The 23814-nt window shown below is 36.5% G+C and overlaps 1 long non-coding RNA gene across 2 annotated transcripts in view; it reads left to right on the top strand.

Moving 5' to 3' along the window:
- The window catches only part of LOC149916584 (uncharacterized), a 145541-nt gene that overhangs the window by 6249 nt on the left and 115478 nt on the right, over positions 1-23814 (top strand). The window contains exons 1-2 of one of the 2 annotated variants that reach the window (XR_016469577.1): positions 9560-9646; positions 11406-11509. This is a non-coding gene — a long non-coding RNA (uncharacterized LOC149916584). Of the gene's footprint in view, positions 1-9559; positions 9647-11405; positions 11510-23814 lie in introns of those variants that run through there. The other variant, XR_016469578.1, reaches the window with a different exon arrangement.

Genomic DNA, 23814 nt, shown 5'->3' with positions numbered 1-23814 from the left:
TGTTAAGGTAAACAAGATCCATAGAGTAATTTGATTGTGTACAACATCTTTCAGATCACCTGATGTGCTATTAAACTTTTATCACAATTAAAATCACCATCCAAATGAGAAATGCAACGTTGATGTTAATTTACCTTGTTTACTTAAGACTGTGAAAACTGCTCTTAGTGGGTGTTTAAGAAGGAAAATACCTGAAGGCATTTGTTTCAAAAGCAGTCACTTGGGAATATCTAAATGGAAAGACCTGTTTGGAAGGGAGGATAAGCAATATTGATATGCAAAGTAATCACAGTCACAAGCAACAGCAGTTTAAGGGCTCTTCTGCATTTAGGAGATTGTGAGAATTTTTTTTCAGAGTTGAACTATAGTAAATGCGATTAATGAAAGACAGAATTTACTGAACTCAGGTGACAGGAGGGAGGAAAAATCTAAGCATTATGGAGTCATGTTATTACAGTCAGGACCTTGAGTTTTTTGGGGGGAGGAAGATGCTGACCTGAAAGTAAAAGTGAACTCTCATAAAAGTACATCACAGGGGATTTGGTCCATTCCAAAGGCTGAGAGCCCTTTCTGAAGTGAAAACAGAAAATTCATTCTAAGAGATTAGGTTGAAGTTCTTGCTTTGTGGAAATCAGTGACAAATTTGTTACCAGATTGAAAATGGCCAGAGCTTTCTTACTGCCACAAGTTGGAGTAGGCACTGAGACATTCTGGATTCTAGACTCTTCAGTGTGTACAATAGTGTGTTGTTAAGATCCCAGTCTCACTTTTAAACTGCATAGTGTTTCTGACCTGTGGCAGAGAACGTTTACATGTCTGTGTGTGTGGCAGTCATTAGAGCTGGTTAGAATTTCCTGGTTCTTAAATTCTCTACTACACTTTTATACTCAAGCATACAGCTTCAACCTTTTTGGTTCCATTCTTATCGGAACTAGAGAAAGGCTTTCATCTAGCTATCAATCATTAATCATTTTTTACAGTGGCAGCCTGGTTCACAGTACTGACCTACAGCTGAACAATACCATATCCAGTAAAGCTGGCTGGAGACCTACAAAAATATTAATCATATAAATGATAGATGAATTTTGCTGTTCTTCACTGAATAATTTATTTTCATGACTGGTATTCAATAAACTCTACACCTAGCCTTATATCTGCCTTAATAACTAGATATCATCGATCACCTGCCAATGAACCATGCAGCCCCCCTGTGATTTGGGTCCAATAGTTTTCTATTTTAGAAGGGAAAAACTGGAAAGTATGGCCACCTTTTCTTCTCCTTAAAACCTTTTCTGAATGATGCTCGTGGTAACCCTTCTGGCAAATTTTTAGTCTTTGCAATACAGATTGTATAATTCTGTTTCAGTGGAGACATGGCAGTAACAATGCTTGACAGTATAGTATTGTTTATCCTGAGCTGTCAGTAGATGTGCTTCTCTGAGACATGGAGTAGCGAGGATGTTTTATTTCACTCCCTCTGGAACGTGGTCCTCAGCAGCAAGACTGTACATCTAGTTATCTTCTTCAGAATGGTATATCCCAATGTAGATTTTACCATTTACTCTTCTGCTATCTAATCTGCCAGATGCATCAGTGAAAATATTTCCATTAATGCAGAATGCTGCTGCTGTTGTTACTACTTGCTTGAAAAGCTGAAGTATGTTACGGCAGTTCTGAAATCTTTTGTAACAACATCTGGTTCAACTTTCCCACTTTCAGGAATTTTCACTTTGCTTACAAGAGATGCATTGCTTGACCTCTACGTATCATATTTACATGATGTTTGTGTAGCTTTTCAGCATTATTCTCAGTTTTCTTTCCATACTGTCCACTGGTATGTTGTACCAACTTGAAGTTGTTTCAGATCTGTGTTCAGCTTGTTCTGCCAGTTTTATCTTTCATACAAATCAGGCTAGATTGTTATTTCAATTATAGTAGGGCCAATCCAGTGTAGTTTCAATAATTTTTATATTGCCTAGGAATGTTTTTCATTAGCTGTATATAAAATGGGCTATCTAGAAGGGCTTTATCGTGTTTATTGGTATTGCATTTGTATATTGATTTGTTTGCACAAAGTGTTATGTTCGCAATGAAATGTGCAATATCACCCATACTGTGAGAAGTCATAAACATTTGTTAACTGCTTGGACCAAATGTAGCTAATCTTGAGAGTATGTCATCTTTTTGATAAAAAAACCCACACAATTTAATTTCCGTCTGTATGACTGAGCTTTGCAAAGGCTGTGAAGTATCAGTAGTACACAGCCTCTTCCTATGCAATTGGTGAACAGCTGGCTTGCTATTACAGGGCTGCCTCTTTTCAGCAACAGCCTGCTGAAGGTCCATGAAAGGACTAAGGGTGTGGGGAACATTTTCGTCATGTTATTTTGCTGTGGAAATGTGTGCTTGACTTTGGTTCACAGGTGGGAAAGAAGAAGTAATTCTTGAGACTGCAAAAGCTCCGTAAGGGGTGGTTCTCTCATGATAGCAAAGAGCTTGAAATAATATTGCTCAGATTGATGGTGTTGCTCATTAGCATTAACTGCAAAGCCCAAGACAGAAAATTGATTTCAGATCTCAGGTAAAAAAAAAAAAAAAAGAAAAAAAAAGAAAATTAACAATATCAGTACTTTCTGAAAAGTCAAATTATTTCTTTCTATAAAATAAAAATCCAGTCTTCACTTATGTATTTATGTGGTTTTGTTTGTTTGACTGTTAGTTTGTTTCAGATATGGACAGCAGGAATTTGACAGTTTAGTCAGATATGAGGATTCTTTATGACATAGACTCCTGAACTAACATGTACATATGGGAACCATTAATTGTTTTTACAAATACATTTCTTTCTTCATGTTTTGGACAAAGGTGAATGGAAACCAAATGGAATATTGACTGCTTTTCTATAGACTACTCAAATTTATTTTCCAGGGTTGTTTGAAGCAACAAAGGATACTGACCACATTTATCTGCATGCTCTGAGAGCCAATAAGCAGTACTGTATGATTTCATATTCCTCACAAACCTGATGCTTTGAATATTTATCTTCATTCGTAGTCCAAATGCCTTCCCTGCTTTATACTGTTAAAATATTACTTTTCTCAAGAATAATATGGTTTGTCCCCTTCAAGATGTTTTCAACCCAATGGGCAGTTTCAGTTAGAAAAGGTAAAAGCCTCAAAACTAATTTTTACAGATGCCACAGGTGCAGTTGAATTGCCAGACATAATAAACAATTCTGTAAGTTCAAGAAAAGCAATAGCATGAGTATATCCTTTCAAAACAAAACCTACAGAAACAATACTAAGTATTCATATTTCGACATGTATTCATGCATCAGCTTTGAGAATACTTCAGTGGGAGCTTACATTTTGTTAGGGAAGAAGAATTGCAACTGGGTATTGGATTGGTGATTGGAGATCCTTGGAGAAATATCCAAGACCAAAAGAGGTCTTGGATATTTCTGCCCTTAATTTGTCTTAACATTTGGGCAAAATATTATTAGAATAATTTTAGATGGGAGGGATGTCTTAAGGCCATTTGGTCCAACCTCTGTCTGAGCAGGGTCAGCTTTGAAGTCTAGTTAGTGATAAAAGGCATAGAAGAACAATTTTAATGCATGTGTGTATTAACAGGGTTTATGTAGATTAGACAAGGTGCTTCTCTTTGTGAAATCTTTGTTGTGGATGTTCATGGTGTCTGCTTATCTGTGTGACTAAGGATTATTAGAATCATACAGATAATATTTTGTATTTGGTCATTATATGATAAGAGTTCTGTAAAGCAGGTTAATAGAGAAGAGTATTCACTGTACGTAATTAATTCAGGCCTAGCAGGCAACGGATAAAAAAAGATAAAGATTGAGTTTGTAGGCTGCTGGTTCTGTTAAGGTAATCAAAATGCAAGTTAAAAATTTGAAGGACAAAACTATTCTGAATGATTATACAAGAGAAGGAAAGGCCCCAGTGCCAAATGGCAGTGATTACACAGGCAGTGTCACTTCAGGACATCAATGAAAAATTTCCCACTCAGTTACATATACTGTTAACACCTCCTCTGATGATGCTGATTCCCAACAAGAGTTGAAGGAAAAGGAATATCTTCAAAAGTAAACATATCCAAACAATTTTGTTTAAAAGAAGCCTATCCTTTGCTTGGCTGTATCTGAAGCCCTTAACTTCAGCTGGCATTGTACCTGTGTGTACATAGGTCTGCCAATTCAGTTTATTTTCTTGCAATAAGCTTAGTTTGGTATCCACCAACTCCTTATACACCTTTTGTTTTAAATGCAGTTTGTAGCTTCTAAATGAGAAGAATGTGTTTGGTAAACGTGCTGGCAATACCTTGTATTCAGGTATCAGATAAAGATCACAACAGATTGCACCAAGCATCGTGTTTGGTTCCACTGGCTCTGGTAGGCAGTATATACTTTTCCTTGATTTATCTGTTTTTAAAGGCTTAATCTGGTGGTTTCATACTGTCTAATCATACTACATCCTTAACATGATGTAATGCGATTCACCTTTTTTCCTCTAAGCTAACAAAGAAGAAGAGGTATGGAAAATGCTCTACAGAACAGCTGAGTCACTTTCACCTTCTCTTTTAAAAAACAAAACAAGCAAAAAAAAAGAACAAGTAAACAGCAGCAGAAAAAAACCCCAACTTCTGCAAGATTACTTTTGGCTTTCTTTATAGCTGAACAGTTTGTTCCCTTGAGCCATTTTCTCAGGGAGTGTTCTGTCTTTTTGCCATGCCATTTATCATTATTACTTTCTTCATTTGCACAGCTTCTTTTGCAATTTCTTTTTCTGTTCCATTTGTTCTTTATCTCTTTGGTTTAGGGTTTTACTTCTCATTTTCAATTTATTCTTATTTAGAGTTACACTTTGTAGGTTTAATTATCTTTGCCAGACACAGCAATATTTTATGATAATCACTCTTCTTGTCTTTGCAGAGATCCTTTCATGTTAATTCCCATAGCTCCACTCTCAAGTGATTTAACTAATATTTTGATCACTTATTCACTAAAAACATTTAATTTCATATTTCATGGTATTATTCTGTTTTGATTTATTTCTCTGTATATCTTTGTTTTGTTTTCAATTACCTGCTCCTGTGTCTCTTAAAAATTCACAGTGTAAAATTACTGACCTGTAGCTTTTAAAAAATATATATTTCCCAGATGGTAAGCAATTATAAAGTCTGGAGTTGGCAGCTGTTAGCCTGTCCACAGTGCCTTCTGCTGTTGTCTGCTGTTTGATACCTCTAAGTGCAGACATGCATTGCAAAGAGGTCACTCAGCCACAAACGCAGGCAAATCCACACACTGAAAATACTGCTTGGAGTTAAACATGTAAGAACCTTGTGGAGATTTGAAGGGCAAGTAGTGAAGTGTTTAATAAAATAATATCTTTTATGAATAACTTTCTAGATGCTAGTCTATCTGTTAATAAATTCATATTAACAAAGACTTAAAAATACTTGAGAACCAGTCAATTATTTCCTGAGACTTAATGAGTTTTGTAACCTTCTCTTGAACTGATGCTGCAGTAGCTGTAACAACATCAGCAGCTGCACTAAGTAGATTTCAGCTGCTCAGATGCTAACTAGAGTAGCTCTTATTTGTTTATTTATTTATTTATTTTATCATAAAGTGAATAATTTAGAAGTGCTTGGGTTAAGATATCCAATAAGGGATTCTGAAAGAATGGAGATTTTATTCATTTATGGCAGCATAGCTTACATTCCCTTGATTTTGTTGATGGATTTCACAGAAATTGTTCCCTCTTTTCTTTCTGGGTTCTTCACTTCCTCTTAGTTCTTCAAACTACACATAGTCAACTTTATAGTTTTACTTCTAGCCAGTAACACTACAGTCAACATAGTTTTGTCATTTTTTCCCTTGTCTTCAGCAGAATTTCACTATTTATTGTGTTATCACATCTGAAGAAGCCTCTGTGCCTTTTCTCCTGTCTGACTGAAGATCCTGTTTTCATTTTGATTAGAAAGAAAAAAAAATGTAGGAAAAGAGAGTGTTTTTTTGTTTTTGTTTTTTTTTTTTCCCCGCAGGGCAAAAAAAGAAGAGTCTGATGAAATAGTCCAGTAGTTTAATTTTCTTTAAGTGAAGGCCAGGTGATAAATCATTTTTAGTAACAGTATACTGTTATTTTATTCTATGTCTCACAGTCTTGAGTTTTTTGAACTGCATGACCAGTGATATCAGAAACGCTAAAAAGTGGAAACTCTCGTGGTTGACATGCAGCTCATAAATTCTGAAGGAGTTACTAATTGTAAAGAAAACTCATTATGCAGTACCACGATTATTACATCAATGCTTTTAGTAAAAAAGCATACAGTCAGCGTTTTTTTGGGTCCAAACTTAGGTAGCTAAACGAATAGTGTGAAATAATTACAATCTTTTCCACTTGTTTCATTAAGGCAATTAACATATTTAACATCAAGCATTGCACATGCTGTTGAATTCAGTTCTCTCCAAGTCAGTAGGAACTGTTGATACACTTCAATTTTTTTAACAAAAGCCATACCTTTAGATTCTCAAAAATAGATTTGAATATATACAATCGGGCATCTAGACGTCAGACACCTGGCCTATGTTTGCTTATCATCACGGATTTATTTTGGTTGATTATACACACTGGAAATAATCTTTTTCAGATTGTTATACAATTTTAAATTGTCCTTCTTGGATTATTTGTTGTGAAGCACAGGTGAGAATGGAGACATTGATTCAGTCCACATTACTGGACATACATGCAAGTGTTTGGTGGCACAAAGGCTTTGAAATTGGACAGATATAAAAGTGGACTGTTGATCAATAGTCTTATTAAATGTGCAGCCTTTGTGATGATTCTTCTCAGTTCCTTAATGTCTCAGTGTGGAGCTTAGTTACCTGAGCCAAGGAAAAATAATTAATCAATTTCCATTTTCTTTGGTGGTTTCAATTTCCTTTGTAGCAAGCTTCCTGCTCTGTCTTGTTATTAAGAAGTAAACAGATGATGGTTGTTGTGTAACTGCTTGCAATACTTGACACCCACCTGCTCTAAATAATCCTGGTTTGTTCTGAGCGCTTTCGCTGTGAAAAAGAAGTCCATGAATCTCTTACATAAATTAACTGAGAAAATGATTCCCCTTCCTCTGATTGTTATACTTTGTACACGAGGACAGGGTGGGCTGCTTACCCTGCCATCATACCTAAAAGTACCAAAGTAAAAGCACTTTCATAATGCAACATTTCTAAAGCTCTAGGACATCAATATGGCCACGTGGGGCTAGGGACAGCTTTTTAAAAACTAGATGTCTTCTTTGATCAGAAGAATGTTATTAAAGTCACTTTGAAAGGTAATCTGTTGTTTATGACTCCTTGTTTCTCTTCAGAAATTATGGATTACTGCCTACTTTGAATTACTTTAGAGTCATGCACTCTTTGAAATACAACTGCTGGGACTAGCACTTCTAGCTTTAATTTACTGCAGCCTCCAACCTTTACAGAGAAGTTGGTGGTCCTTTTTTAAACTTGCCCGTGTTGCTCAGCCCTGGCACTGTTCCCAAACTGCAGACTGCACTCCCATTGCTCAGATAAGCTTTCAAGAGGTGTTAGAAGTTATTTGAGGCACACTTCCTCCTTCTGTTGAATTATGGTGGCCGTGTTAGGTATCCTAAACATTTAAAAAAAATAAATTTATTCCAGTACTAATTTCTGTAACATTGTTTTCCATCCTTGAGGTTTATTAAGTACATTTCAGAACGTAGGGTTTAATTTTTAGTTCAGAGCCTGACTCTGTAACTGCTGCTCAGCAATGGCTTAAACACTGCTGTGTTATCAGCACTATTTTGGTCACAAATCCAAAATACAGCACCATAAAACTGTGAATAAAATTATCTCTATTCCAGCCCAAACCACTGTGTTCTGTGAACAAAAATGCTTCTTCCTTCATTAATAATATACTCTTTTCCTTTTGCAACACACATCTATTTTCACGTCTTCTGTTTTAAAATCTATATTTAAAAGATGATTCTGCATATTGTGACTTTCAGGATTACTTTTCATTTCTTGTTTCAACATTTTTTCCTTTCAATTAAGTATTACTTCTTTAGTATTCTCATGAATATTTAAATGCCTTTGGAGACATTTGCTAATGTGAACACAGAAGTCTTCAAAAGGTGTCCAAGCATGTAAATGTCTCACTTTTCCTGTCTTTTAATAATTCTGTGTGTGCAGCTGTGCAACCTTCACACTGCTGACCTGTTCCACTTTGTTCGTGACATGGATTCTATCAGAGTGACAATATTTAGTTCTGCAGATAATTAGTTTAGATCTTTCTGGTTAAACAATGAGTTCTTCAAGATGACAAAAAGATTTAGACCTTAAAAATAGGAGCTTTAGGAACATAAAAACAAGGGTGAAAAGAATCATGACAATGAGATTATAGTATTATTGAGAAGTATTTAAACTCATGTTTCTAACAAGATTCCTTTCTGAATATAAGAACAGAAATAAATTCAGTATGATCGGAACACAAAGAAAAACTAAGCAACATAAACAGCCTTTCAAATAATTATTTTCAGTTCAAAATTGAGTAGTGTGCACTCTTGAACCTCACTAACTACCAGAAGCTGTTCATAAAAAACTGTAGCAAAGCAAATTCTCTGCTTGTGGCAGTTTGGCAAAAGCTTGTTGAATTTAATGGCTCTGGACCTGTTTACGTGGCTTCTTTTGTCCATTACAAAGTATTTGCAGTAAGACTGATGCAGTATGTCTGTCCTGGGTAGTGTGACACAAACTTTAGCTCCAGGATTTAACACAAGCACACAGCGCCAACACTGATGACCAGCTTTTAGCACTGCTCCAGCAGGTGCTGTGATATGCTTATTTTCTTTTTGCTTTTCTTATTAAATACACTGATAATGAACAGGCTTATCCTTCAGCTGTCTTCTTTAGAAGCAGAGAGACAAGTGCTTTGATTATTTTACTTAAGAGATCACCGCAAATACAGTTCGAGTAAGCGTTCACTGGTCTTTGTTGTGCAGCTTTTGCTTATCTCTGGCTGTTAAAAGCCCCATATCTGTTCCAACAAGCAGTTCTAGAAACTTCTTACTCTGCATTTTTTTTAATTGTAGCTTTTAACTTGCTTAGTTGCTGAAGTTTTGCTTTTCTTTTTTTCTTTTTTGAGACAAATGAAATAATCTCTTTTAATTATGCATCCAGATGCTTAACTTTGAACTGGAACAAGAATGCATTGCAATATTTCTTTATGCTTAAAGCTGAGGTCCCCATGCAAGGTTTGCCCCTCCCCAGGCAGTTAGGGCACAGCAATTAGTGCTGCCCAATGAGGAGCACCTGTGGCATAGGCACACCTGGCAGCAGAGAGCAGCACCCCCAGAAGAAGGTCAGAGGAAAGGCACTTCAAAACAGGCAGCTGCTTAGAAAGTGTAGGTGGGGAGAGAGTCAACATAGTATAACAAAATGTCTTTTTTGGGGTGCATGTTATGGTATAGCTGTTTAGAATATCAATTTAATTTTCTTCCAAAAAAAAAAAAAAAAAGGTGATTGTGATGAGTGGAAGAAAACTGATGATAGCTTTAATGATCTAGAAGTGCCTGGAAGAGGAAGACTTCTGTTTTCTACATGGTAAGGTAGCTCTTATATTTTTTTTTTATAAGTACTTCATTTGTGTGAAGTGTTGGTGAAGTGGTTGTGTTCATTTCCATGTTTTGCTGTTGCTGTAGCATGTGAGAAATAAGAGCATTTTTTCACTCTATTAGCTACAAGAGGTGGAAATAAAAGCAAGGTCCCTGAATAGCAACTGTCTGACTCGCTTTCCAAAATGTGCTGTTACAGACTTGATTTTATACTTTATAAATCATGTGGCTGATTTATGAATCAATGGCATTGGTTAGAAAATTGCTGGATAATATATATCTTGTGCATGACTAGGAGTTAATTATCTGGCCAATAAATTACTGTCTTGATTTATATTCAGTTGTATATTTTAAAAATAAAAAAAATAACATGTTATAGGTGCTAAAAATCTATGGTTTATAATTCAGCGTATGATAAATGGGGGCACATAAAAAGATGAAACCATTGCATGTAAGTCAATCTCTATCATCGTATTTGTTCAGTACTATGCCGAAATGAAAGGCAGTTACTAATTCAGTGAAAATGTTATGCTGAAGATAGAACAAAAAAGGTGGCTTTTGTAAGCAGATTAATGGTACGTTTTTCAATGTTCACTGAGCTGGCTGGGGCAGCCATAGGCTATTGTAACTAATTTGCCAGTCTTCCCTGGCTCTCATTTGCCCAAACTTTTTCTGTAGTTATCCTGGATCTGCATTAACTTGTAGGATTTGTCTCCATTCTTTTTCTGATAACGTTTATACCTTTCAATACCCCATCAATGCCATCATACTCCTTTCTCTTTCTTCTTAACTTGTTCTAACTGTGATCTTTTCCACTAAAGAGCACTTTGAGTCTCTCCCAAATAACAGATTTTGTATTAAAATATTTAGCATTCTTGTGCTCAGGACTTTGGCAGCAGCAAGCTTGGCTTTCCCAAGTCCCAGATGGAAGGTGCATGCTTAGCTCCATTACACTCAATAGATTCAAATGACAACATGTAAACTGTAACTGTCACTAGGAAACTTGAACACATACTGGTTAGTGCCATGGTGACATAGCAGCAGCGAAGTACTGATAAGAAGAAAAGAAATCCTTACCAAAAGGATTGGAATATGAAATATCTCACAAGTCAGGACATGAATAGCCTATCATGGAGTTACTGTAGAAGGCACCTGAACTTCATCTAGCCTTAGCCATGCAGTTTCAGGCACAGGTGAGGTAGCAGAGGGTAATTATAATTACTTTCATCTGAAAAGTTGCCACACTTCTGAACTAGAGTAGCTGTTTGTGCTTGTAGCTTGGACTAAATTGGAAAGAATACATGTGAGTTTAAGGAGCTTTGACAAATTTAACAAAATTTCATTTTGACTTTAAGTATTTCATTTGATAATTATATTCATAAGACAATAATTTATTGGAATTGATAGAAACTGATCTAAAGCATTTACTGATTGTTGTTACAGCTTGTAATTAAAATTCAAAATTTTTGAGAGTTTTAAGCTAGTTATCTGTACTCAGTGGTGGAGGATGTTGGGTACCACATCCACAGATACTGATATAACCCAGTTTTAGTTACAGACTGGTCATTATCTAAAAGTGCTCTTACATGTAGAGTTAGCCGAGGTGAATATCTTTGAATATATCCTGAATTACAGGCAGCTAAAGTCAGTGAGAAGAGTCCAGTACTGGAGAGACAAGCACTGAAGGTATGTCTGAATATGCTGACTGTAGGTAACTTTTTTCTTCTTAAATACCTTTTTTTTTTTAGCTTATTCTCATGGAGGTACCCAACTAAAAATATTAATCTCCTGGATGAAGCCCACAATTCCTGTATGAACTCTGGAGGAAAAGAAAACTGCTCTTGAAGAACAGGTATGTAAAGACATAAAAATCAACTATTTATAGAAGCGGTGACTGGCTAAATACTAGAAAAACTCAGGAAATTTTCATCCAAGTATAAAACTTACAGAATTGGATTGGAAATGATATTATTTTCATGCTGAAATTGCATATCTGATGCTATATGCTGTATTCTGTAATGTTATCCTCAGCACACTTTCAGGGATACGATGAACTGCAAAGTTCATTGAAAGTTTATTTCAAAATAGTGGTTCAGTGAAGAAGGTGGCATCAATATATTCCATTGGAAAAGCTAGTTAATTTTAGTGTTAATAGGAAGTACAGTTGGTCTCTTTAAGATTCTAATTGCATATGGAATGCCAGAAAAAAGTTTTACATGAGTTGGTGTTAGGAAATGTGTATATTATTCTGTTCAGGAGGGTCTCCACAGTGATTTTAACAAATACAAATACTCGTTCATGAATATCAAGATGGATTTCACTTCAAACATGCTTTCAATTACCAATAGCTTTTTAAATAATACAGAATAGCCACTGTGCTAGGGCTTTTATATAATACTGCCATTCAATGTATTTCTCCCTACTGTGTTAATGAAATGAAGTTTGTGAGGACTCTTATGAGGTAAGTGAATTCTGTAGATATAATTTGAAGCAGCTGTGTGTTGTCAACACTATACTGAGGTACATTTTAGGCTTTTGGGGTGACTTCTAAGTGGACAAGAGTCTTCAGTTCAGTATTTGCAGTAAACAAAAACGAGGAAAGTCTCATGGAAATAAAAAGTAGTTTCTCTTCCTCTGCAGTAACATTCAATATCGTTCCTCTGCAGTGTCATATCCTTGTGTTGCATAACGAGGAATTACGATCCATTCCTTCCAAAATAAGGCTTGCAGGGAGTTGCAGTTAACTTTTGTTTAAGTTAAACTTTGCTTGTAATGATAAACTATTACATGCTCTGTTGGTTTAGAAAATGGCATTTTACTTGGAGATGAGTTACTTCTAGGATTATTTTAATAATTGTAGACTTGTACATCCAAATCAATTTCTGATTAGAATAATCCCATGCTTTTGAAATGAAGTTGCCTTGTATAAACACGTTTAGTCCTGATTGAATTTTATTTTCCTATTTAACACTGTTCAATCATAGTGTTCTATCACTTAATTAACATGTCTTTAACTTGGATTGTGTACATGTCAGTCAAATTCAAAGGAAAAATACAGCAAAGAATCTGCCTGGCAAACAAAATACTTAAATGAAGTGAAAGTAAATTGAAAAATGAAGCATTTTTATCAACAGTAGACAGGAGCTCTTTTTATCATTCTTTTTCCTGCGTGTTTCAGTTGAGTATTTTAAGAAGTCGTGTTTGTTGTTTGTTAAAAATGATAGGAGCTTTTTAATACTTGATTGTTCCATCAGTCTTTCTGATATTATGTTCATAATTCAACGCCCTCTGCTCTCTCTGATTTCTGTAATAGTAGGCCTGTAGTACTCTATGTTTCGGAAAGTGAGGGATGAGATTTCTTCTTCAAAGTTATTATATGATATCAAAGTTATTATATGATATAATTGTATTAACTTGTCCCAGAAAGCTTTTCCCATCAATCCTGATAAATTACTTAGAGTTTTCAAGTTTTCATCAGACTCTTCTAAATCTTATTTTGCATTTTGCATCTCAGTTAAATTTGCTATTTCATCTAATTAATTTTTCTGCTCTTCTGCTGTCCATACTTTAAGGGTGTACTGACAATACAAATATTGTATTGTCTCAGAGACAAACCCAAAACCAATCAAGAAATAAGTCCTTATGTGGATGAATTTGAATCCTTTTTAAATACACTAACGTGAATTAATAAATAAGCAATTGGATCATGTCAATCGTTGTGTTTAGACTGAAACTTTTACTCAAAAAATAGTTTAATAGAAGTAAGCAAAACATACTGTTGTGAAGGACTTACAAAGCAAGATAAATACAAACAACTAGCTGCAAAATTAATTTTCACTTTTAATTATTTTAATGCCTTTGAAAATTGCCTCACTGTGTTATCATGTGTCCTATACTAGGTTAGAGGAAATATCTCAATTTAGCAATACAAAACCATCTCATTTTATTTTTCATAAATGCAATGCTGTATTTTAATTTGAAAATTTTGCAGAGGAATCTGTTGTTTATCTCTGTCAGACTTGCCTACTGCCAGTGAATAGTATTTGTTCATTTATTTTAACTCTTGAGTGTATGAATAACACGAACTGAAGAGACACCAGGAGATCTGTGGAGATAATTGTAATACCTCAGAGTGTGAATGAAGCTGTTGAATGACTGGCATTCTCAGTTGTGGTGACCTCTTTTCCTTCAGTAACGCTGTTTGTTTGCAAAACTGCAGTAGAGACATTACAGAGTAAATTTGAATATTTCATAAAATGCTTCACACGGCTTTTATCATGTCATTGGCAATAACCTATTCCATTTATACTGCATACAGTTTAATATCCCATGTCTTCTTAGCAAGGAGTTTGAACTGATCTGCAGTACATGGTGAAGCTTGGCTAATGAAACTCTTGCTTGGGGCTGATGCTGCCCCATTCATAAGCCAGACTGCTATTCTACTATTGCAGCTTTCCTGTTATGTGGCAACTCTCAGGCTCTCCCTGCATTGTGCATGGAGGGCATAGACACTGCTGTAGTGCCACCATATGCACAAACTCGCTGGGTACTTCTGTGTGGGCTTTGCCTGTGTATTATGTTTTAAGAAGAGTTCAGGTTCAGGATTGTTCTTAACTATATCTCACCTTAACTGTAACTCTCTTAGGCCGGATTGCCCATACTGTGAACACTTCTGTCTTGTTACTGCAGTGTTATGACCATTGATTATTCTTTATACACAAAAATGGTCAGAATAGGTCTGCAATGAAAATACAGTAATCAGTGTTACGAGTATTTGAACTACTGTGTTGTTTTACGGTTGGTATTTAGAAATTCCAACCAGTACTTAGAACAGTTTATGTTATAGAGCCCGAACAATCACAAAAAAAAAAAGGGCAATGTTGCTGTATGTTGGAAAGTTAATTTCTACAATATTTGGTTTATAGGTGTGTCAAGCATAAGTGTCTGCTGTAGACTGCCAAACTAGAGCAAATGAAATGGATTGTCTTCCTATAGGAGAAGCCCATGAAATTTAAATAGGTGATAAGCTAAGGTCTGGATCAGATGGGAATGGTGTTTGAGATGCTGCTTCTTCTATGAAGGTACCTTTTGTTCTCTATAAATGTAATGAAGCCATTTGGGTGTACAAGGTGTCAAAAATCAGGGGACTTTGTGCTTTCACCAGTTCCAGTCAACTCTGTCATTTCTTTCTTTGCAGTTTGTTACCTGGGAAAGCATGCTAACTTATTACAAAAATTCACTTGCAGTTCTTTTGAGTGACTAAGCCTTCTAAAGAAGGGGAGAACTGGAAAGCTCACAAAGGATTTTTCTTGGAAAATAAAATTAGACATTGGGTGTTATGAGGGAAAAGCCGGAAGTTAGGTCTCTGAAAATACATGCAATTAGTTCTAGGCTGAAGGTGCTTCAGTCACATAAAGAGCCAAGATTTAGAGAGACTGCTGTGATGAGAGCTGACATGTTATTAGAATGCTGTTTGACCTTGTGAATTTAAGCTGTGATATTGAAAATGAACAGGGATACTTGACTGAAGTGTCTCACTCTCAAATATGATATTCTTGGATCTATGTTGTATCAAAATAATACTTCTGCAACAAAGGAGTGTTGGTTGAACATGAATATAGGTTGAATCCAAATATCCTAAGATGAGGAATTTTTCTTTTGAATTGGTGAAGAAACATTTTGAGAAAAAATAACTCATTACCACATATCAATTCATGGCTTTTCCAATATCCAGAAATAAAAAATCATACTGACTTCTGTAAGTTAATGAGAGCTAAAGGGTTCCAAAGTCATAGAAGAGCATGAGTGCATTTGCATTTTGTCACAAAATAACTTCTCAAGAACATACAAATCCACTGCTGAAAAGTAACAGATTTCAAGCAGCTTCTTTCTAACCTGGATTACAATTATTTAAAGCATCTGTTGGTTTCTCTAAAGAACCAAATAGTATGAAAAGCTATTAGAAGTAGTTTGCTGATCTCAGTTACTTCAGTGTCACTGAAGATCACTGCTCCTTCCCTAATGGGAACAGAAGGGAGAGTTAGGACACAACCCAGACCTAGGAACATGAATCATGAACCCATGGCGATGCAGAAGCAGTGTGCATACAGTGCAGAGTCTGGACTGAGTCTGTGTCATATGATCTGCTTTGAGAGACGGGTTTTTCAGAGCCTAAGATGGAGAGAGCTGTCTGGAGAGCTAAAGAGATGCCAGAAATGAAGGCAGTGCAGTAACTGTTCCTGTTAGTATCTCTGTGAAATCAGAACTCTCCTGTTTTATGGGAGTGCTTTCTTCGGATGATGTAGTTAATCAATTTTTCACAGTATCGGGTTAGTCATATTAATCTGAAAGGAAAGGAGAAGGTTTGATGGGAGGGAAAAATCTCTCCTTTAAAATAGCTGATTCTCAATGCACTCAATGCATGTTATAAAAACAGGGCCCCCTTCAGAGTGTCTTTCTAGAGATGCAGATTCCAAATACAAAATCTGCGCTTTCAGAAAGCTGTACTTAATCCATTTGCAAATATATTTTTTGTACCCTAGATCGGTCCCAGCCTAACGCTGTGTATAGACTTAAATTAATAATTGCTGTATTTTGGGGAATATCGTATCGCTTCATGAGTCTGTGGGAGATGACTTCATTGGCGTTGCTCATATTCTTATTTTCTGTGTGCTACTGTTCATCACATTCAACCTCAGCTGGCCAGCTCTGTAAAACCAGGAGTAGCCATAAGAAGGATAAATGGAGCTGTATTAAAATGGAGTCCTGTCATTTTATCTCTATTCTTCTTATTTTATGTAGAAAACAGTTTTGAGCTTTAGGCACTCACTTCTGGCTTTGTAATGAAACTGGGCATTGCATTATCCCTTACTGTTATTTTTGGATGATGTTTTGTAAACTTTTTATCCGTCAGTACTCCCTTTGTTCAAGAGGGGACAGGAATGGAGTATGTAGAGTTTTAAGTAATGATATGCATAGGAAAACCTGTGTGCTGAGACTGTAACAACTTTCACGTGTGACCTGCAATTCTACAAAATAAGAAATACTTTATTTTCCAGCTCTGTTTTACAGGCAAAATGAGAACAGTTCTATTGGTAATAGTATTACATCAGCAACTGAATACAAGATGTAAAAGAAGATGATTCAGTTATAAGTTTGTAAAAAGCTTGTTAATCCTGATGGATAGTAATCCTCTTGGAAAATGGGGACATAAATCAAGCTTTTAAGACCCATTCTTGGCCAGTCTTCTGAAGAATAAGAAAGGGGTACGGAGTTGGAAGTTTATTAGCTGCACTTGTTCTGTATTTCAGCACATGGAAAGCAGTTATTTCTTATTGATACAAAAATGTGTATTAAAAGGACACACCCTAGATGTTAGTGCTGGAAACAGTCATGGACTTTTTTTTTCTTTCATTTTAATTGTATTATTCATATTAACTGTATTATGGGCTCCCTTGGAGAAGGACTTTTAAAAAATATTTATTGATTTATTTTTCTTTTACGTTGCTGTTTCAGTACTGTGCTGAGGGAAAATTCAGACTTGAATATCCATACCTAGTACCTGAATTGCCAGCTATTGCTTTCCTGCTTGTTTGAACTCTTATATTCTGCTTGGCTTGTTTAATAAGTTAACTTTTACTATCACAACCCATCAGCAACTTGACACTTCTCTGCAATTGTAACTACTTGTCATTCTCTCCAAGCACATTCCACTTTCCAGCACCAGTGTTTTGTCTCTGCTGTAAGGCTTTGATTTCATCTGCAGCCATTTGTGGTGTGTTGTCAGAAATAAATCCAGTCACACAGGCAAATCCAACAGTTTCACAGGCAGAGCCTCAGTAAGCCTGAACAATGAACAGTGTTGTGCAATAGCTGTGTGCCTATTACTAATTTTTAGTTAAAATACTGAGTCCTGAACTCTATCTTCATGATCATAGGGCATTATTATACCCACTCACATGTAATTATCTTCTAATGAACAAATGTCAAGTTAACAACTGCAGGGAGATTGTAAGAGGAAGAAGTAATAGTTATGTTCCTCTGTCACCTTGGGAACAGGGAACTGATAATTATAGTTAACCAAAGGCATTGTCCATTCCTCTGTAATGATCACCTATTATCAGTAGTCCATGTCTTTATCAAACTGAGTTTTTTAATTTTTGTGTGTGTGTGTGTTTCTGATGTAAGTGTTGCACAGATTTTATTTTATTTTTTTGCAATTATATCCCTGGAGATAACGTGAATAATTAAGTGTCCATTTAGCAATATGAACAGTGAAACATGATTCTTCAAGGTGTTTCAGCACCCAATGAAGTGTATACCTTCTGATACAGCAGGAAAGAGTGTTTCTTTGGATGTTTTGAAGATAAATTCACTCTCTCCATTTGGCTGTTTTATTCTGATGACCACAAGCTCTCCGTGTTTACCTGCATCACCTATTTACCAGTGGCAGTGGAAAATGGGTGCTGTTTTGCTGAGTTCATACAGTTCAAAAATACATAATGTTGCTTTTCAGTTCATTTTTCATGCAGCTTGGTAAATACACTGCTTACCAACCAATGTTTCATTTTCTACTGAAGACTGCTTTAGATGAAAATGTGTCAAGTATTTCTGAGATGCTGCTCTTTGAAACTTGAATTGCTAATGTGGGATCTAGAATTGGTGTGGAAAATAACAATTCATTCTATTCTTTATTATACATTTTTTTTTCCCCACAGAAATTTCTTGTGTTCATGTGTCTTCAAAGAGAAATTCTGTTGGGCTTTGTCAAGATAATTGTAGTTCTTTGTAAAGAAGCTTAGCCCACAGTTTCCTGTACGTCCTTTGAGAGAGACTTTTCAGTCTTTTTGTTATTAATGTAGAAAGCAGTTCTTTTTTTTTTTTTTAAATCTGTTTTCCAGTTCAGCAAATCAATACACTGAACATGCTACCCTCTCACCAGTTTTACGCATTAAGTCTTAATGTCTGTGCCCAGCTGTTGTGCCACTTGCAGTTATACCAGTGAGGGCAGGTGGGGTTGATAGCTTGATAGCCAGCACAATGCAATTAGATTGTATCCTAGAAGGTAATTTTGTTCATTATCTGCTTCTGATTTTACTGAGGACAGCAAAGCCTGGCTCTGACAGCTTAATACTGGATAAAGGAGTCTGTTACTCCTCAACTAATAACAAGCTGAACCTGATTTTCAGAACAGCTGAACTCTCGCAGTTCAGGTAATTTACATCTGAGACACTTGGTGTATCTGAGACACTCAGTGCATGATGAGGAATTAGTAGTCAGCTTTTTAACATTGCTTTGAGGAAATCTTTGAAAGTTAGACTAGTTAGATAGGAGCTGAACAGTCAGGTGAGTGGTCTTGGTGCAAGCTTCAGAACAGCTGGTGGAATCACTCCTGGTTTTTGGGGCTGGCCCTTTCAAAGCAGCATCTGATTATTAGAAGAGAAATGAGATAATCTAAAATTATTTGGTCTGGGCGGTGTAACTGGGCAGCAAAGGTGTGTTAGTAGCACAGAGCATAGCAGGTATAAAATGGGTTAACATTGTAATTGAAACATATTTTACTTGAGTCTCAGTATAACATTCCAACTGTTCTTGAAAAGATGTATTGGTCTCACAGGAGCAACAGAATATTTACCAGAGAATAAACGTTCTGAAATTCTAAGCAGAAGATTATTCTATTTTTCACTAGTCTGCATCTGGAGAGAAAAACACTCAACTGTATGGTTACCTGAATATTATTCAGGTTAGTGGCTGTAACGTCAGAAAAGTGGTCAGCCATCGCATTGATTTAAAAGGCTTGGCATCTCAATAGCAAATTAACAGTGGAAAAGTGTCCTTGGGGAAAGTGTAAATCCTTACCAAGACCACTTGCAGTCATACTGTGCTGATTACTTGATGGTGAGTCTAATTCTAGAAAACAAAGTCTTGCTGAAGTTTGTGGCAAAAGATTTGTTGGCTCCTTACGGTCTGGATCCCAAGTTTGAAAACAGAGCGTCTGACCAGTTAACAGCATAAATCAGGAGAAGCTCACATTAGTCTTTTTGCCAATTAATACAGTGGAGTTGAGTGCCCACTGTTTGCAGTCGTTCTGTGGTTTAAGTAATGTGTTATAATGTGTTACAAGGTGGTATAAAGAGGGTATGTACAATTGGATCTCTCTTGTGCCAGTTCCCCACTCACCAGCTGAGCTGGCTCCAGTGCTTCATATCCTGAGGGGCAGTTGGAAGCCAGCTTTTAACTGTTCCTTCTCTAAGCTTATTTCGACTTTCATGGATCGTGTTTCCTATTGCTTACTTGTTCCTGCTGTCATTAAACTTTGCTAAGCAAATACATATTTTAAGGGATTCTGCCTTTGTGCTTCTTTCTTTGCCTTCCACAGTTTCAACCTTTGTGTTTTTTTTTTCATTTTCTCCCTATTTTCATCTCACACATCCTGTGAAGTCTCTCATTTTCCTTTCTTCCTATCTCTCTTCTGCTCCACCCTCTCTCTCTCCTCATCCTCCTGTGTAATATAAAGGAAATTTTCATTTTCAATCACTCTTTTGATCTTTGTTGTTCATCTCATTCCTGTCAGACCTTCTTTTTGTTTTTTCTCTCTCTTGTACTCCTGACCTCTCTCTCCCCTCTGCTGTGCAAGGATGTACATTTATTTAAAATACAGATGAAAGTGTATTTAAAGTTATGTTTATTTGCATCCTTCTCACTTCTTTCATACTGAAAGCATGACCCAACATCACTTGCATTTATTGTGTCGTTAACAGTGAAACAGACTTTAGTCTAGTAAAGTAGATTTCTTCGCTAGCAAGTTTGACATCTTTTTTCTTTCTACAAAACTCATATAAGGAGCTGGATTTCAAGGACTGTTGGATTGCTACGTAAAGTAAACATGAAGAGAATTCAACCATCATCACTTTTGTTTGTGTTCAGGATAACTCTCAGAGCTGCTCTAGGTGAGGTATAATCTCTTAACAGAAAAAAAGTTTCAATTAACATTAAATATTGCTTTGAATTATTCACAGAATCATAGAATGGTTTGGGTTGGAAGGGTTCTTCAAGATCATCTAGTTCCAGCCCCCCTGGTATTGGCTGGGACACCTCTCACTGACCATGTTGCTCACAGCCCCATCCAGCCTGCCCATGAATGCTTGCAGGGAAGGGGCATCCACAGCTTTGTGGAGCAGCCTGTTTCAGTGGTTTCACCACCCTCACAGTAACGAATTTCTTCCTAACGTCTAGTCTGTCTACCCTCTTCCCTTACCCTCTTTAAAGCCATTTCCCCTCATCCTGTTGCTACATGTCCTTATAAAAAGTCCCTCCCCAGCTTTCCTGTAGACTCCTTCAGGTACCGAAAGGCCACTACAAGGTCCCCCTGGAGCCTTCTCTTCTCTAGGATAAATAGCCTTAGCTCTCTCAGCCTGTCCTCATAGGGGACCGGTTCTCCAGCAATTTAATCATCTCTGTGGTCCTCCTCTGGACTTGCTCCAACAGTTCAATGTTCTTTTTGTGTTGGGGGCCCAACACAGTGCAGTACTCCAGGTGGGGCCTTATGAGAGTTTGAGCAGAGGGCCAGAATCACCTCCCTTGACCTGCTTGTCAAAATTCTCTTGATGCACCACAGGCTATGATTGGTCTTCTGGGCTGCAAGCGCACACTGCTGGCTTATGTTGAATCTTTCATTGACTGACACCCCCAAATCCTTTTCCTCAGGGCTGTTCTCAAGACGTTTTCTGCCCAACCTGTATCTGTGCTTGGGATTGCCCTGATCCAGATGCAGGACCTTGCACTTAGACTTGTTGAGCTTGTTAAGGTTGGCATGGGCCCACCTCTCAAGTCTGTCCAGGTCTTTCTGCATAGCATCCTTTCTCTCTAGCCAGTCAACTGTGCCACTCAGCTTGGTGCTAGTGGAACAAAGTTAAGAGAATCTTTCAAAGATCAATGATATAGTTAATAATATACTTCAAAAGGTAAAATAATTTATTCAATCAGAAAAAAAGGCAAAGCTGATACTAGGAATATTTAAAAAAATGCAGTTTTTAATATTTTTTTTTACATAATAAGGATTTTAATGTATTTTTTTTGCCTTAAGTCACAAAACATAGATCTATGCTCTTCAGTTTGTTTTATTTTCTCAAATAGATGTAATTAGGCAATAGTTATGCCTCTTGTTTTTTATCCTCTTGAATTACAAGAAAGCATCTCTCCTATGCTATTAATGTAAATTCCACTGCTCTGAAAAATGGTGTCAGTTAATACTATGAACAGATTCAATTTTGAGTCATTTGAAATAAGGAAAGAACCTAAGTCTGAAAAGAGACAAAGTTGTGACACTTGCTGATCTCGTTTTGGTATTTCAAAGTAGATGATGGCACTGTTGAACTATTGTAGCAAAAATGGTTTAGACATGTTTCACATACCATTGTTCTTAGGAGTTTTGCCACATGAAGAGATTCACCTGGTCCAAATCCCTGCAGGGATTAAGGATCAGTATTTCAGCATGGGGATCATATGCACGTAATGTATATAATAGTAATATATACACATAGAAATCTAATTTTAAACTTTTGTTTGATTTAACAAGTTGGCCGTTGTTTTCTCTTGTACTTTCTGTTTAGATGGACTGAGGCAAAGGAACCTAAATAGCCATGGCAGCAAATGAAATTACAGCATACTGAAAAGGTCAAAGCAGTGCTGCTCACGGTGATAATTTACAAAATGCATGAGGCATTCAATTTCAAACACATCACTTTTCTGACAGAAATTGCAAAGAGCACAGAAAATGACAAGTAATGAATCTGTACCTTTTGGAATGAAACTGAGTATAAGTTTAGACTTAGCAAGTCTAAGATTAAAAAAAACCCACACATTTGTGTATTGTCTTCAGCAGCTGCACTTGTATTATATATAGGATTAGTTCCCCAGAGCAGATCCATGCATTTGTCCATCCTTCAGCACTAATAGATTTTCTCCCATGTCGTAGTGGTATATTTGGGTAACCACAGAATGTGTGTGCAGCAAGGGTATTTCAAAATCAGTGGAAGTTGCTACAGAAACATAAATAGCGTTCACACTGAAACTTGATAAGTCAAGGGGAAAAGTGTTAAATTATTTATTGTTATACAAAGAAGAAGCTGAGCTCTAAAGCCAGGGCTCATAGACAGAGGCAGATTTCTCTAGACCATGCCGTAATGCCGACTGATCCTTTCAGTGGGTTGCCTATCCCAAGTAATCGTTAGTATTCATGCTATTTCCCTTTGCAGCTCATCTTTCCATGACTAGTGCAAATGTATGAGGTGGAAAGTGTTGTTTCCTTTTGGGGATAGTTAACTGCTACAAACAGGAAGCGATAAGGTCAGGGAAATACCATGAGCCAAATCCTTATAGTGAGTGGAAGAGACAAGAAGCAGTGCTGAGTTATTCTGTCACAAGCCATTATGCTTTTATGGTACTTAGCACCTCCTGAGGCAGTGAACTAAAAGCTATTGGCCAGTAGGGATTGCTAACTTTTAAAATGTGTAGTGAGAGCTATGTGCAAGAAGAACTTTCCTTTCAGCATTGTCTAATGCAGAAGAACAGAGTGTTTCAAGCAGTAATAATTGGCGACCTTTTGTGAAATGGTACCTTCAAAGAAAAGCACATTTCCAGGTCATTTCATTTCCTAACAAAAACTTCCTGTTTATCTGTTCTGTAATAAAACTTCAAGACTGGTAGGAAACCAGACACTTTCTGCTAAGGGTTTTCTGGATTAATGATAGTCTCTAAACCAGATGTGTGCTTTTATAGCTTTTTTTTTTAATATCCCGGCGACTTGCGACTGAATCTCTTTTATGTTTTGCTGTTTGAGTTCTGTTTCCAAAAAATGTTTGAGTCACAGATAAATGGCATAACTTTCAGAAGTGCATCATGTATAGACTGTATAGTAATCCACGTTGGCTTTGTTCTGCTTTTTTTTTTTTTTTTAACTGTTGAAAGTGGTCTATAGAGATGTCATTTGAGATGAAGTCTACTTTTGTTTCTATTGGAAAGCTTCCTGGTCCATTCTCTGATTACTCAATCACAGAGCATTAATTCATACTGTATTAAACTGAACACAAAAGGATCACGACCTAGAATTGTAAAAATTATTTCCTGCATCTATTGTTATTAAAAGTAATGATAATA

Source organism: Phasianus colchicus, chromosome 10 (genome assembly GCF_987193195.1).
Source record: "Phasianus colchicus chromosome 10, bPhaCol1.hap1.1, whole genome shotgun sequence".
Classification (NCBI taxonomy): domain Eukaryota; kingdom Metazoa; phylum Chordata; class Aves; order Galliformes; family Phasianidae; genus Phasianus; species Phasianus colchicus.
Note: the sequence above shows the minus strand (reverse complement) of the source record. Positions and strands in the feature narration are given on the sequence as shown.